This window comes from Gobius niger (assembly GCF_951799975.1).
Source record: "Gobius niger genome assembly, chromosome: 3".
Taxonomy (NCBI): Eukaryota; Metazoa; Chordata; class Actinopteri; order Gobiiformes; family Gobiidae; genus Gobius; species Gobius niger.
This window is the reverse complement of record NC_136854.1, coordinates 41,788,183-41,799,925: the sequence shown is the minus strand read 5'-3', so window position 1 is coordinate 41,799,925 and position 11,743 is coordinate 41,788,183.

Genomic DNA, 11,743 nt, shown 5'->3' with positions numbered 1-11,743 from the left:
GATTAAACAACGAGGAGCCGCATTAGACGGTTCTAACGCACGACACAGTGTTGTTACTCCTGCATTATAACGTCTAACGCGGCTCCTCGTTGTTGAATCCGCTTATACCAGGGTCCCACAAACGTAACATTTATAATAAATGTTTTTTTCATTGACTAAAGTCACTAAATATGCCAGACTACGGGACTATTTTGTGTGGGTTATTAGCCGGTCACTGAAGGCTGGTCTCAGAGCGAGTCATTCTCCGCAGCTATTACGAGGATCTCAGTCAGGCTCAACGACACAACATCAGCACAGAATCACAACACAACAGGACTAACCCGGAAACACTTTTCCCTGGAAGTAAACACCGATATGCGGCACTCGTGGGCAGGAGTTATTTACCTTTTACAAGGTTTAACCTGAAGCTAAAGCTAGCTAGCTCAACCAGCTCATCTGTTTATGGAAACAGCTGCGGTGGAGTCGCTCACACCTGGGCCCCCCCAACTGAAACTTTTATGTTTGACTTTACTAATCCAGACAAATATGCTTCAATGCAGGATCATTTTATGTACGCCTGAAAATGATGAATAGCCTTAACCGTTTTCAATCGAAATGTAAAGCTCATATGTTAGTAACAGTAGCTAACCTAGCTGCTCACTCTCCTCTACAAACATTTAGCAAACCTTTGGTTTTGGCCAAAAACGTTGAAATTAAACAAAATCCAACTCATACGTTCCTGTCAGTCACTAATTACGCCTTTATCTGATTCAGCTGTGTCATGCGTTGCTATGACGATGCCACAGCGGAGTGACATCCCAGTGATTTAACTACCGGACTACGTGTGCGGTTATACCAAAATAATGCACCAGCCAATCAGAATCCAGTATTCACCCAGACCATGGTATGAAAAAATCGTAACTTGCGACGACAGCTGCAGTTGCGCTTATGGCCTCTAGGGGGAAGAGTTACTTAGTGCTGCTTTAAGACCACCTACAAAACTGATCTAAACTGAGCTTTTTCCTCGCGCTGTTTTTGCATTTTTTGGGGCTTTATTGTTTCGTTTCCATCGTATTTTGACACTTTTTTTCAAGAAGCTTTTAGATTTGGGTAAAGCCAAACCGGAGGAAACGTGCTCGGTTCAGGTTAAGGGCGGTTGAACCACTTTGCTCCTCTCCATCTATATCCACGATTCAGCGTTTCTTTGTTCTCCCCCTCTGGCTGCTTCGAACATGCCGTCTGTATCGAAGTCTTCCATGTAAAGCTCAGTATCAGCTGTACTTTTATCAGATTTTAAACGGTTTCTAAAGCAGGGAGTCTCTCGTCAGTCGCTTCCCTGAGGCTTATTTGCACAGAAGCTTGAAACAAATTTAGATGCATTTTCTCTTTGTGCATCAAATGTTTATGAACACACTGAGCATCTGCAAACATTTAGGTAAATATACTAGAAAACTACATTAAATTAGCTTTGTTTTGAACGGTCCAGGCACAGAAAGCCCACAATTACTGTAGCTATTGTAATTTATCTGCCATTTTATTAAGCAAATGTAGCTCACGCTGCAAAAAGTGGATTCTAAGCAAGTGAAAAATGTCTTACTTTAAGAAATAAGTTACTATTTTTCCTAAAAAGTAATAATGTTTTGTCGAGCAAAGTTTTCTTGAGAAAAAAAATCTTATTTTAGGAAATAAAATCCAGCCATTTGTTGTTCAGATATATTTGCTAAAAACATGCTCATTTTTCTTGTAACAAGAAAGAAAAACTTTTTGACTCTTCTTCAGCTTTAGACAAAGAAAACAACTCTTAAATTAAGAACTGATTCTCACAGATAGAAAATACATTCCATTCTTTAAAGTGGCCGGCTCGGTGGCACAGCGGTTAGAGCCTGTGCTTCACAGCTCGAAGGTCCCGGGTTCGATTCCCACCAGGACGGGGCCTTAGTTGTGTGGAGTTTCCCCTACCACTAAAAACATGTACAATAGGTGAATCCTCCAGCAGGTGATTCTGACCATCTGGCTCCACATCATGGAGACGGGTCCCCGGGCAATATTTTCCTTAAATATTTGTATTTATTAAGAACATTTTGCTCAAAAATGTGTGTCATTTAGAACATTTTACTTAAATCAGGCAACATTTAAGAAAATACCCCACAGTTTTTTCATTAAATAAGAATGTTTTCCTTAAATTACTCAATTTTCTGAGGACATTTTGCTTATTTCTAGCTATTTATTTGCTTAAATTTAGTGTTTCTTTCTTGTTTTATGAAGAAAAATATTCTAGAAATAAGAATTCTTAGCAAGAAAAAAACGCTGACCCCATTGGCAGAATTTCTTCCTTAAAACAAAACAAAACATCTTATTTTAAGATTTTTTTCCCTTGTTTTTAGGAGGGCACTTTTTGCAGGATTGAAATAATAAAGTTGGAGACGACTGCACTAAAGGGACCCTACAACATTTCCTTTTGTACAATAATCTTCACCAACATTTTGTCAATACTTTGCTTCTTCTCGTGTCTGGTTTTATCACGAGCTGCTAAAGATCAAATGTGTTTATGGGGGAAGAAATACAAATATTTGACCAGTAGAATCTGTAGTTTTACTCAATGAAGTGCTTTGAAAACCTCTGCTGAAGTGGACAGAACTTCATGATTCTGCCTCTGATGTGGTTTATGAAGGAGTGACTGTCCCGTGTGCTGCTGACCATGTGAAATGTAAAGATATGAATAAAAACATAAAAAGGGAACGGTCCGGATGAATGTGTTCTCTGACATGGTAGATCTGGAAGGGTTTTAACCTTCCAGATCTACCATGTCAGGGTCGACGTGGTCGCTCACCTCGCAGACTTTAGTGAATATCTCCGTGAGTAAATGTCGTACCTTTTATTGCGTTGGGAAGAAGAGGGTCGGGGCTTTAAAATGAGCCCATCCCTGCCCCTCTAAGCCTCTGGGAAGCAAAGGTTGCGTTGAAAATGTGTGCCGTTGCCGTGACAACTCGCTAATGTTAATATATAGAGTCTTTGTCCACGATTTGTATATCATAATTATGTGATCATGTGACTACAATTTGAACAAGCCCATTGGATTCCTAGACACCCAAAACATGGGGTTAGAACCAAAATGACTTGTCTAGGATGAATAATAAAGGAGTAATGGGCATTTTAAGGATCTCGCCACCCTCCTGGACGCCATCTTGAATATTAGACCTTTCCAGTGGTCAGATTTTGGTAGACTTTTAGTATGTTAATAAGCACACCTGATACTACAGAAAACCATTGAAAAACCTTTTGTAGCAATTTTTTCGGGGTCAAACCATATATGCAGCCGGCTATTCGTAACATTTTGGACTATACTGTTGCCATCAACACAAAACATGCTCCCGTTCGCCAGCTTGACACAGAAAATGCGATTTTTGCGGTGGGTAATCACAGAATGGATTTGGATGAGAACCTAGCCTGTTTAAATCTCTGCTGCCTTTGGTCAACATCTCCATGGTGACGAGCTGGAGACGTCCCACTCCCGGTAAACGTCATACAGTCATGTCTTTAGGAGACTTGAGCCGCTCACAGCAAAGGCTCAAGTATTTTTCAATGATGAAAATATCTGCCATGAAATAAATGCTTGTATTTCAATTTTATTTATTGGGGTGAAATGTTACGCAGTGTGGCTTTAATTACATTGTCCACTAAGAGATCTCAGTATTTTACTGTTTTGGGGGCAAATATGTGACGTCATTCCTGTTACTCATTTTGAATGTGTAAATCCAAGTGTGTTTCTGTTCCAGCTTATTTAATCAATATCTACAATAAAAGTACTTTCAGTGGGTACACGTGCTTCAGTGCTAGTTAGCATTAGCCTGCCTAAAGATTTCCTTTGCTATTCTCATTCTCTCGTGTTTTGTTTTGACGTCGTTCGCTAAATGCAGCTGCAGATTTAAACACCAATGTCCAACCCGATCGAACACGCTGCAGAATATTTGGGGGAGCATTGTTTTGTTCGTACGTCATTACAAACCAATTAAATGAGTCATATGTTGTATTCCTTAGTTGCTGAAAAAGACCAAATCATAACAACGCCGCCCACGAGGTGACTTCCTGTTTCGATCCAGCACCAAAATAAAAGCACACAGCTTATTCATTAGTTCAACTTTCTTTCTGCCCAACTATTAACAGATATAACACTTCAAATGTGTGTATTTCATTATATTCTTGTTGCAAGTACCTGCTGAACTAATCAATGAGACGAGCCGTGTGCTTTTATTTTGGCTGGATCGAAACAGGAAGTCACTTCTTGGGGTTGTTATGATTTGAAATTATGCACACAGTCAATAGGTTGCGTTCACGTGACATCACAACATCCTAAAGAGCCTATAGTTTAACATTGAGGCGGAGGTCAACTGACGGTAACTATGGTAACTGTGGTAAATGACAAAATGCATATTTTTATGTCTTTGTTTTTTGGCTCATATCTCAGTCGTGACTGGAGGAATCCACATGAAACAAAAACTGTCACAAAGTTCATCGTCTCCTCTGTCGGCACATATGAACTAATGTCCAATTATTATCTCTGAAAAATGTCAAAAAGTGGTGACAATATGCGAAAACATGACCGTGATGTTGTCCAATAGAAAAGACTTTCAGACAAAAAAATAATATCACAGGTTTGTGAATCCAATCACGATCAAATACTGAAGAGGAAAAACATTTGTCAATTTTCGTTTTGGAGATTTCTTCCAAAAACTGTATTTCTCCCATAGAGTTGCATTGGCCCCGCCCTCCATCTGACATTATGACATCATCACATTCTAAATCGTGAACGCCACCTATTGGCAAATTAGTCAAATTTTGTCAATCCTGTAACTATTCTGAGGAAGAGAAATATCCATTAAAAATAAAGAGAGACACAGAGATGGCCCACATACACCTAATCATATGCCAATTTAAAAAAACATCATGAAAAACATCACGGTTTTAAACCTTAAAGGCACCGATTTGGCAGAAATGACCCATTAAACCAATACAAATGAAGCAAAAAAACACCCCCGGCCTGTGCGGTATAGTCGGTCTGTCCCTTTGTACAGTGCATTTATTGATAATTACAGTAATAATGACGGACACACAACACGACACAGGTGAATATTTATACAGAGAAATGCCTTTATCTTTGTCCCAGGCCCACCACGCTTTAAACGCATAATCAAAACCACTCAACTCTTCACACGGCAAATATAAAATGACTTCAATTCAGGAAAATCTTAATGCAGAGTATGTGAACCGAGTACATTTTAAAGTTTCTCCACGCCTCATTTGAAAGCGAAGACTTACAAATCTGATTTATGTCACCGTGTCACATTTTTGTCATACTTTCACCACATATTTTGGCTTCCTTTTGTTCTCGTAGTTTTTTCTCACGTCTTTTTGTTGCCTTATTCATTATTTTGATGATTTTTTAGGTTTTTTAGGTTAAGCAAAACATGCGAACTCCCCGCCATTCAACATTCGAAAATTGTAAACCCAGAAATCATCCCCGGCCCTGCTTTGCCACCCTGTGATTTTTTTTTTCTTTCTAGATCCGCCCCTGCTGGACGGAGTGAGAAGCTCATGGACACAACACCACTGCCAATGTGTGTGTGACCTTTTTTCTTTTTTCTATTTGTTTTGTATTTGTCAAAACCATCTTTCGGGGTCAGAGGTTCTTTGGTGGAGTTTTCCCCCGGTTAGTGCTAGATCGTCTGCTCCGGAGGGACAGTCTGCTGTGAAAACGTGAGATATCATGACACAAATGAAGGTTAGGGCCAGGGAAATGGTTAACCTCTTAACTCCCTCCTGAACCGAGAGGATCTTTTTCCTCAAGTCATCACATTTTTTTTCCATCATTTTTTTGTTGGGTATTCAACTCATTTTTGTAACTTTTTTGTCCTTTTTTTATCACATTTTTGTAATTTTTTCGTCAATTTTTAATAAATTTTTTTGTCACATTTTTGACATTTTTTTGTCAATTTTTTATCAATTTTTTGTAATTTTTTTTGTCACATTTTTGTCATTTTTTTGTCCATTTTTTATAAATCTTTTGTCACATTTTTGACATTTTTTTGTCATTTTTTAATCAATTTTTTGTAATTTTTTTATCACATTTTTGTCATTTTTTTGTCAATTTTTTATCAATTTTTTGTAATTTTTTATCACATTTTGGTCATTTTTTTGTCAATTTTTTGTCAATTTCTTGTGACATTTTTGTGACATTTTTGCCACTTTTTCATACATTTTTCGTCACTTTTTTGTCAATGTTTTATCACTTTTTTGTCACATTTCCATATTTCCACAGCTTTTTTCCAGAAGCTTTTTTCTAACAAATCACACTCACATTTCTCTGATTCGTTCGTAATTAAAGGTAAATCGTGTTCCTTTAGCCTCTTAACTCCCGCCTGAACCGAGAGGATCTTTTTCCTCACATCATCAGATTTTTTTTTTTCCATCATTTTTTTGTTGGGTATTCAACTCATTTTTGTAACTTTTTTGTCCTTTTTTTATCACATTTTTGTAATTTTTTCGTCAATTTTTAATAAATTTTTTTGTCACATTTTTGACATTTTTTTGTCAATTTTTTATCAATTTTTTGTAATTTTTTTTTATCACATTTTTGTCATTTTTTCGTCAATTTTTAATAAATTTTTTCGTCAATTTTTAATAATTTTTTTTGTCACATTTTTGTCATTTTTTTGTCCATTTTTTATAAATCTTTTGTCACATTTTTGACATTTTTTTGTCATTTTTTAATCAATTTTTTGTAATTTTTTTATCACATTTTTGTCATTTTTTTGTCAATTTTTTATCAATTTTTTGTAATTTTTTATCACATTTTGGTCATTTTTTTGTCAATTTTTTGTCAATTTCTTGTGACATTTTTGTGACATTTTTGCCACTTTTTCATACATTTTTCGTCACTTTTTTGTCAATGTTTTATCACTTTTTTGTCACATTTCCATATTTCCACAGCTTTTTTCCAGAAGCTTTTTTCTAACAAATCACACTCACATTTCTCTGATTCGTTCGTAATTAAAGGTAAATCGTGTTCCTTTAGCCTCTTAACTCCCGCCTGAACCGAGAGGATCTTTTTCCTCACATCATCAGATTTTTTTTTTTCCATCATTTTTTTGTTGGGTGTTCAACTCATTCTCTTTGTTGTGATTTTTTTTGCTCATTTTTTGTCACATTTTTGTCAATTTTTTTGTCAAATTTTGATCACATTTTTGTCACATTTTTTGTCATTTTTTGTCACATTTTTGTATTTTTTTTTTTTAACATTTTGTCACATTTTTGTCATTTTTCTGTAACATTTTAGTCATTTTTCCGTCAATTTTTATCAAATTTTTGTCACATTTTTGTCAATTTTTTGTAATTTTTTTAATCACATTTTTGTTTTTTGTTTTTAAACATTTTGTCAAATTTTTGTCATTTTTCTGTCAATTTTTATCAAATTTTTGCCATTTTTTGTCACATTTTTGTGACATTTTTGCCACTTTTTCAGAAATTTTTCGTCACTTTTTTGTCAATGTTTTCTCACTTTTTTGTCACATTTCCATATTTCCACTGCTTTTTTCCCAGAAGCTTTTGGATTGGGGTAAAGCCAAACTGGAGAAAATGTGCTCGGTTCAGGTGGGAGTTAAGGGGTTAACCTTAAGGATTTGGATTAGGATTAGGATTATTTGTATTTTTAAGACAAACCAACTCATAGATCTATACAAACTCACAGCAGACCGTCCCTCCGGAGCAGACGATCCAGCACTGACCTTTTCCCCCTGGGCCTGACGTTGCCCACCCTGCTGAAATCAAGATTAACATTCAGAATTCAAGCCATTTTACTTACACCTTTTGCCGTGACTGACCCTTTGCTCCATCTTGATTCTCATCTCGGCGTTAATTCAGTTCTGCACAGCGTTAACCAGTCTTTCTTTTTGCTGCACTCGCCGTCTGTGCATCGAAATGTTCAGCAAAAGTCATTATTCTATGTACATTTTTAACAGCGGTGATAAAACGGGACACATGCTTAAATAATACTGTGCGCGTAAGAACATAGGAATCAACATAAAAAAAAAAACACTATAATGTAAACAGAAATTACTTTGTTCCAGTGTTTGATCAGCAGCTCGTAATACAAGAACGTGCTTCCCTTTTAGTTTGCGGGAATAAAAAAAAAAAAGTGAAAAAGGAAGCAAGTGCGGAATACTTTTGTTATTATGCTGGTTTCTTTACTTTTTTATGGTGCCTACATTTGGATATTCCAGCGATAATGCGAGTAGTTCTTTTTTTGTTTTCTAAATGAAGGACCGTATGAGAAAAAGGGTGGACTCTGAGCTCGGAGTTCAGAGACAGCACGGTCAGGAAAACGTCATCTTTCTACATTTAAACATTGAAGTAACTGTAGTACCTGCCTCTGTCCAGCAGATGGCAGCGTCGACTCGTGGGGAAAAGGTCCTGGGTTCCCGGATCTCCAGCCCATGTTCTACACAGAGTATTGCTCCATAGAGACTGGATTTCCCTGTGGCCAAATCCTTCTGTTAAAAGCTCGTCTTCACAATAAAATGATGTTTTATGCCACACCACTGGATTTAAAACGAATCTGCTGCTTTCTAACAAATCACACTCACATTTGTCTGATTCGTTCGTAATTAAAGGTAAATCATCTTCCTTTAACCTCTTAACTCCCGCCTGAACCGAGAGGATCTTTTTCCTCACATCATCAGATTTTTTTTGTTGGGTATTCAACTCATTCTCTTTGTTGTGATTTTTTTTGCTCATTTTTTGTCAAATTTTTGTAATTTTTTCATCAAATTTTTGTCACATTTTTGTCATTTTTTGGGTCAATTTTTTGTAATTTTTTTGTCAAATTTTTTGTAATTTTTGTATTTTTTTTTGGAACATTTTGTCACATTTTTGTAAATTTTTTGTAATTTTTTTGTCCAATTTTTATCACATTTTTGGATTATTATTTGTTTACATTTTGTCAAATTTTGGTCATTTTTTTGTCAAATTTTGTCATTTTTCCGTCAATTTTTATCAAATTTTTGTCACATTTTTTGTCACATTTTTGTCAATTTTTTGTCATTTTTTTGTAATTTTTTTTGTCAATTTTTCATCACATTTTTGTATTTTTTTTTTGTCACATTTTGTCACATTTTTGTCATTTTTCCGTAAAATTTGTATCAAATGTTTGTCATTTTTTGTCACATTTTTGTCATTTTTTGTCCATTTTTTTGTCAATTTCTTGTGACATTTTTGCCACTTTGTCATCAGTTTTCTCACTTTTTTGTCACATTTCCATCATTGTTTTCGTCTCAGTTTTGTTGCTATTTTCACAGCTTTTTTTCCAGAAGCTCAGAAGGCCAAACTGGAGAAAATGTGCTCGGTTCAGGTGGGAGTTAAGGGGTTAAATGTATCACTTCAATATCGTTATCAAGGAAAACCCAAAAATACTGATTCACTTTTGCCAGTCTCGCCCAGCGCTCTTCATAGTGTGCGTGTTATTCCCACTTCCACGAATCCGATCTCTCTGGAGCAGAACCCGACTGCTCCATGGAGATCGGACACAGGATAAAACATCACGGCGCCTTCGTAACGGGATTGGGAACGGTTCACTTAAGTTGAGTGTTACATAATCTCTTCATGATTTCCTCGTGAGGTCAGAAAACAGAAATGTTATGCTCTAGTGTGGCTGTGATTTTGTATTTAACGGACGGTCCTGATTTCTAGGTATGTGTCCCGTTTCCCGGCGAATTCATCCAAAAGGCCCCGTTTTCCTTTAAATCAACATGATACGGAGACTGTTTTCATCCGAGCGCGAGAGCTGAGAGGCCTTTCCAAAAACGCTAGCTGATGAATTGTTGGGAAAGTAGGACTGAAGATCAACGATGTGAAAACATTCTGTATCTATATACCAGGGCACTCTGTACAAGGGTGCTTAGTATTTAATTTAGATTGATAGTTTTTGGGTCATGCTAAGCTACACCTCTGCAGTAACAGGTCTCTGGTCCGTGACACTGAGACGATCAGCACCACAGGAAGAAACTCCAAACTTCAGTCTCTCACTAATAAACTGCATTTCCTCACACATTAGCGCTACATTTAGCTGGTGCACTGAGGATGTTTTATAAAGGGAGCATTATTAAAAGTCACTTTTTCTAAAACAGAAATCAATGGAAACTTTACACCTCCCAAAAACTGCTTAAAAGCCTGGCTCCGAAGAGTTTTGTGACAAGTCTGGGGAGGGTGTCATCGTTTTTTTTTAAAATATACTATAGATTTTTGTTTAAATGTTTTTGTTATATGGAATTAAAATGTTTTGCTAGGGTCTTTGATTGACAGACCCTGGAGAAAGAGGAGCACAGACGACGACTATGAATGGGGCTGAATGGCCATCGTATATCTTAACTTGCTGTGTAGAATATCTACAATGTTTTCTCAGAACAGAGACACTCTCGCATTGTTGAGTAATGTTAGAATCCAGGAAATGCTGTCTTCACCTCTGGACTTTTTGCTTGGCTTAAAAGCTCATTTAATGCTCTCTGTTTGCTTTGTTTAACCCAATGCTGCTCTGCTTTGTGATGACGCCACTAGAGGCCGCCATAGCTGTAGCACCTCCATATAAGCATAAAAGCACTTAAGACAAGTTAAAAACAACTTTAAAGCCTGGTTTCTCATTTTCTTAGACTTTCTACAGCCAGATATTGCTCCTGTGATAACGCCGGGTTAGTCAGAATGATAGAAACCAGGCTGGTTTTCGTAAGAAACATTTTAGAAATCTCGTACTAATGAGGGCGGGACTGTTGGCGGAGTCTACAGTGAAGATCCCGCCCTTATGCCCTTTTTAGGAACAGGCTTCGTCAGCGCTGGGGAGGAGGAGTCTGTAAATCCGCCATGATTTCCTCTTTGAACGTGGTCATTGTGGTAAAACGGGGGAGGATTGAGGAATGACGGTCTATTAATAATATGTCTATGTCTTAACCAGTCATAACAACGAAGCAGTACACGAGCTGACCACAGGGGGCGCTACAGCCCACAGCTCAACAGGGGAAGCAGAACAAACGGCTAATCTTCTAAAAAAGTGATTTAAACGATTTGCAAACAAACCATCACTGCTTATTTTCTTGTCAATTCTTCAGTTAAAAAAACATGGCGCCACATTGTTTACTTTTTCTTCTCCCTTTGTCGTATTTTCTGTCGCACTTCCAGCGCCCTCTGGTGGTAAGCTTCGATAACACAGGCTGGCCATTAGGAACGCGCGGAAGCATAAATGCACACGTACAAAATGGGAGCGTAAATGAGCCCTAATCCTTTCGTGACGGAGTAAAAACATTCGCCATAGCTTCACTACAGCCACACGAGCCGTCAGGACAACTCATTTTTCTTTAATGAAATGGGAGCAAGTGGAAGGGTTGTGGGAGGATCTTACGGCGAGATCTCGGGAAGTGAAACTGCTGGATGTTTAGTTTCAGCTGTTCTACTTTAAAAACACTCCTCTGCTTGTCTATTACAGTTTTGTTTCTTATCTGTCTTACTACAAGAAACAAAACTGTAATAGACTTTACTAGGGATGCACCGATACCACTTTTTCTAAAACCGATACGAGTACGAGTACTTGGATTTAAGTACTCGCCGATACCGAATACCGATACGAGTACAAGGCATTTTCTTCAACATTCTTACTTTTTTCACAGCAGATTGGTTTGTAATTAGCAAATTTACTCATTTACATTTCCTTAAGTAGGCTACACCT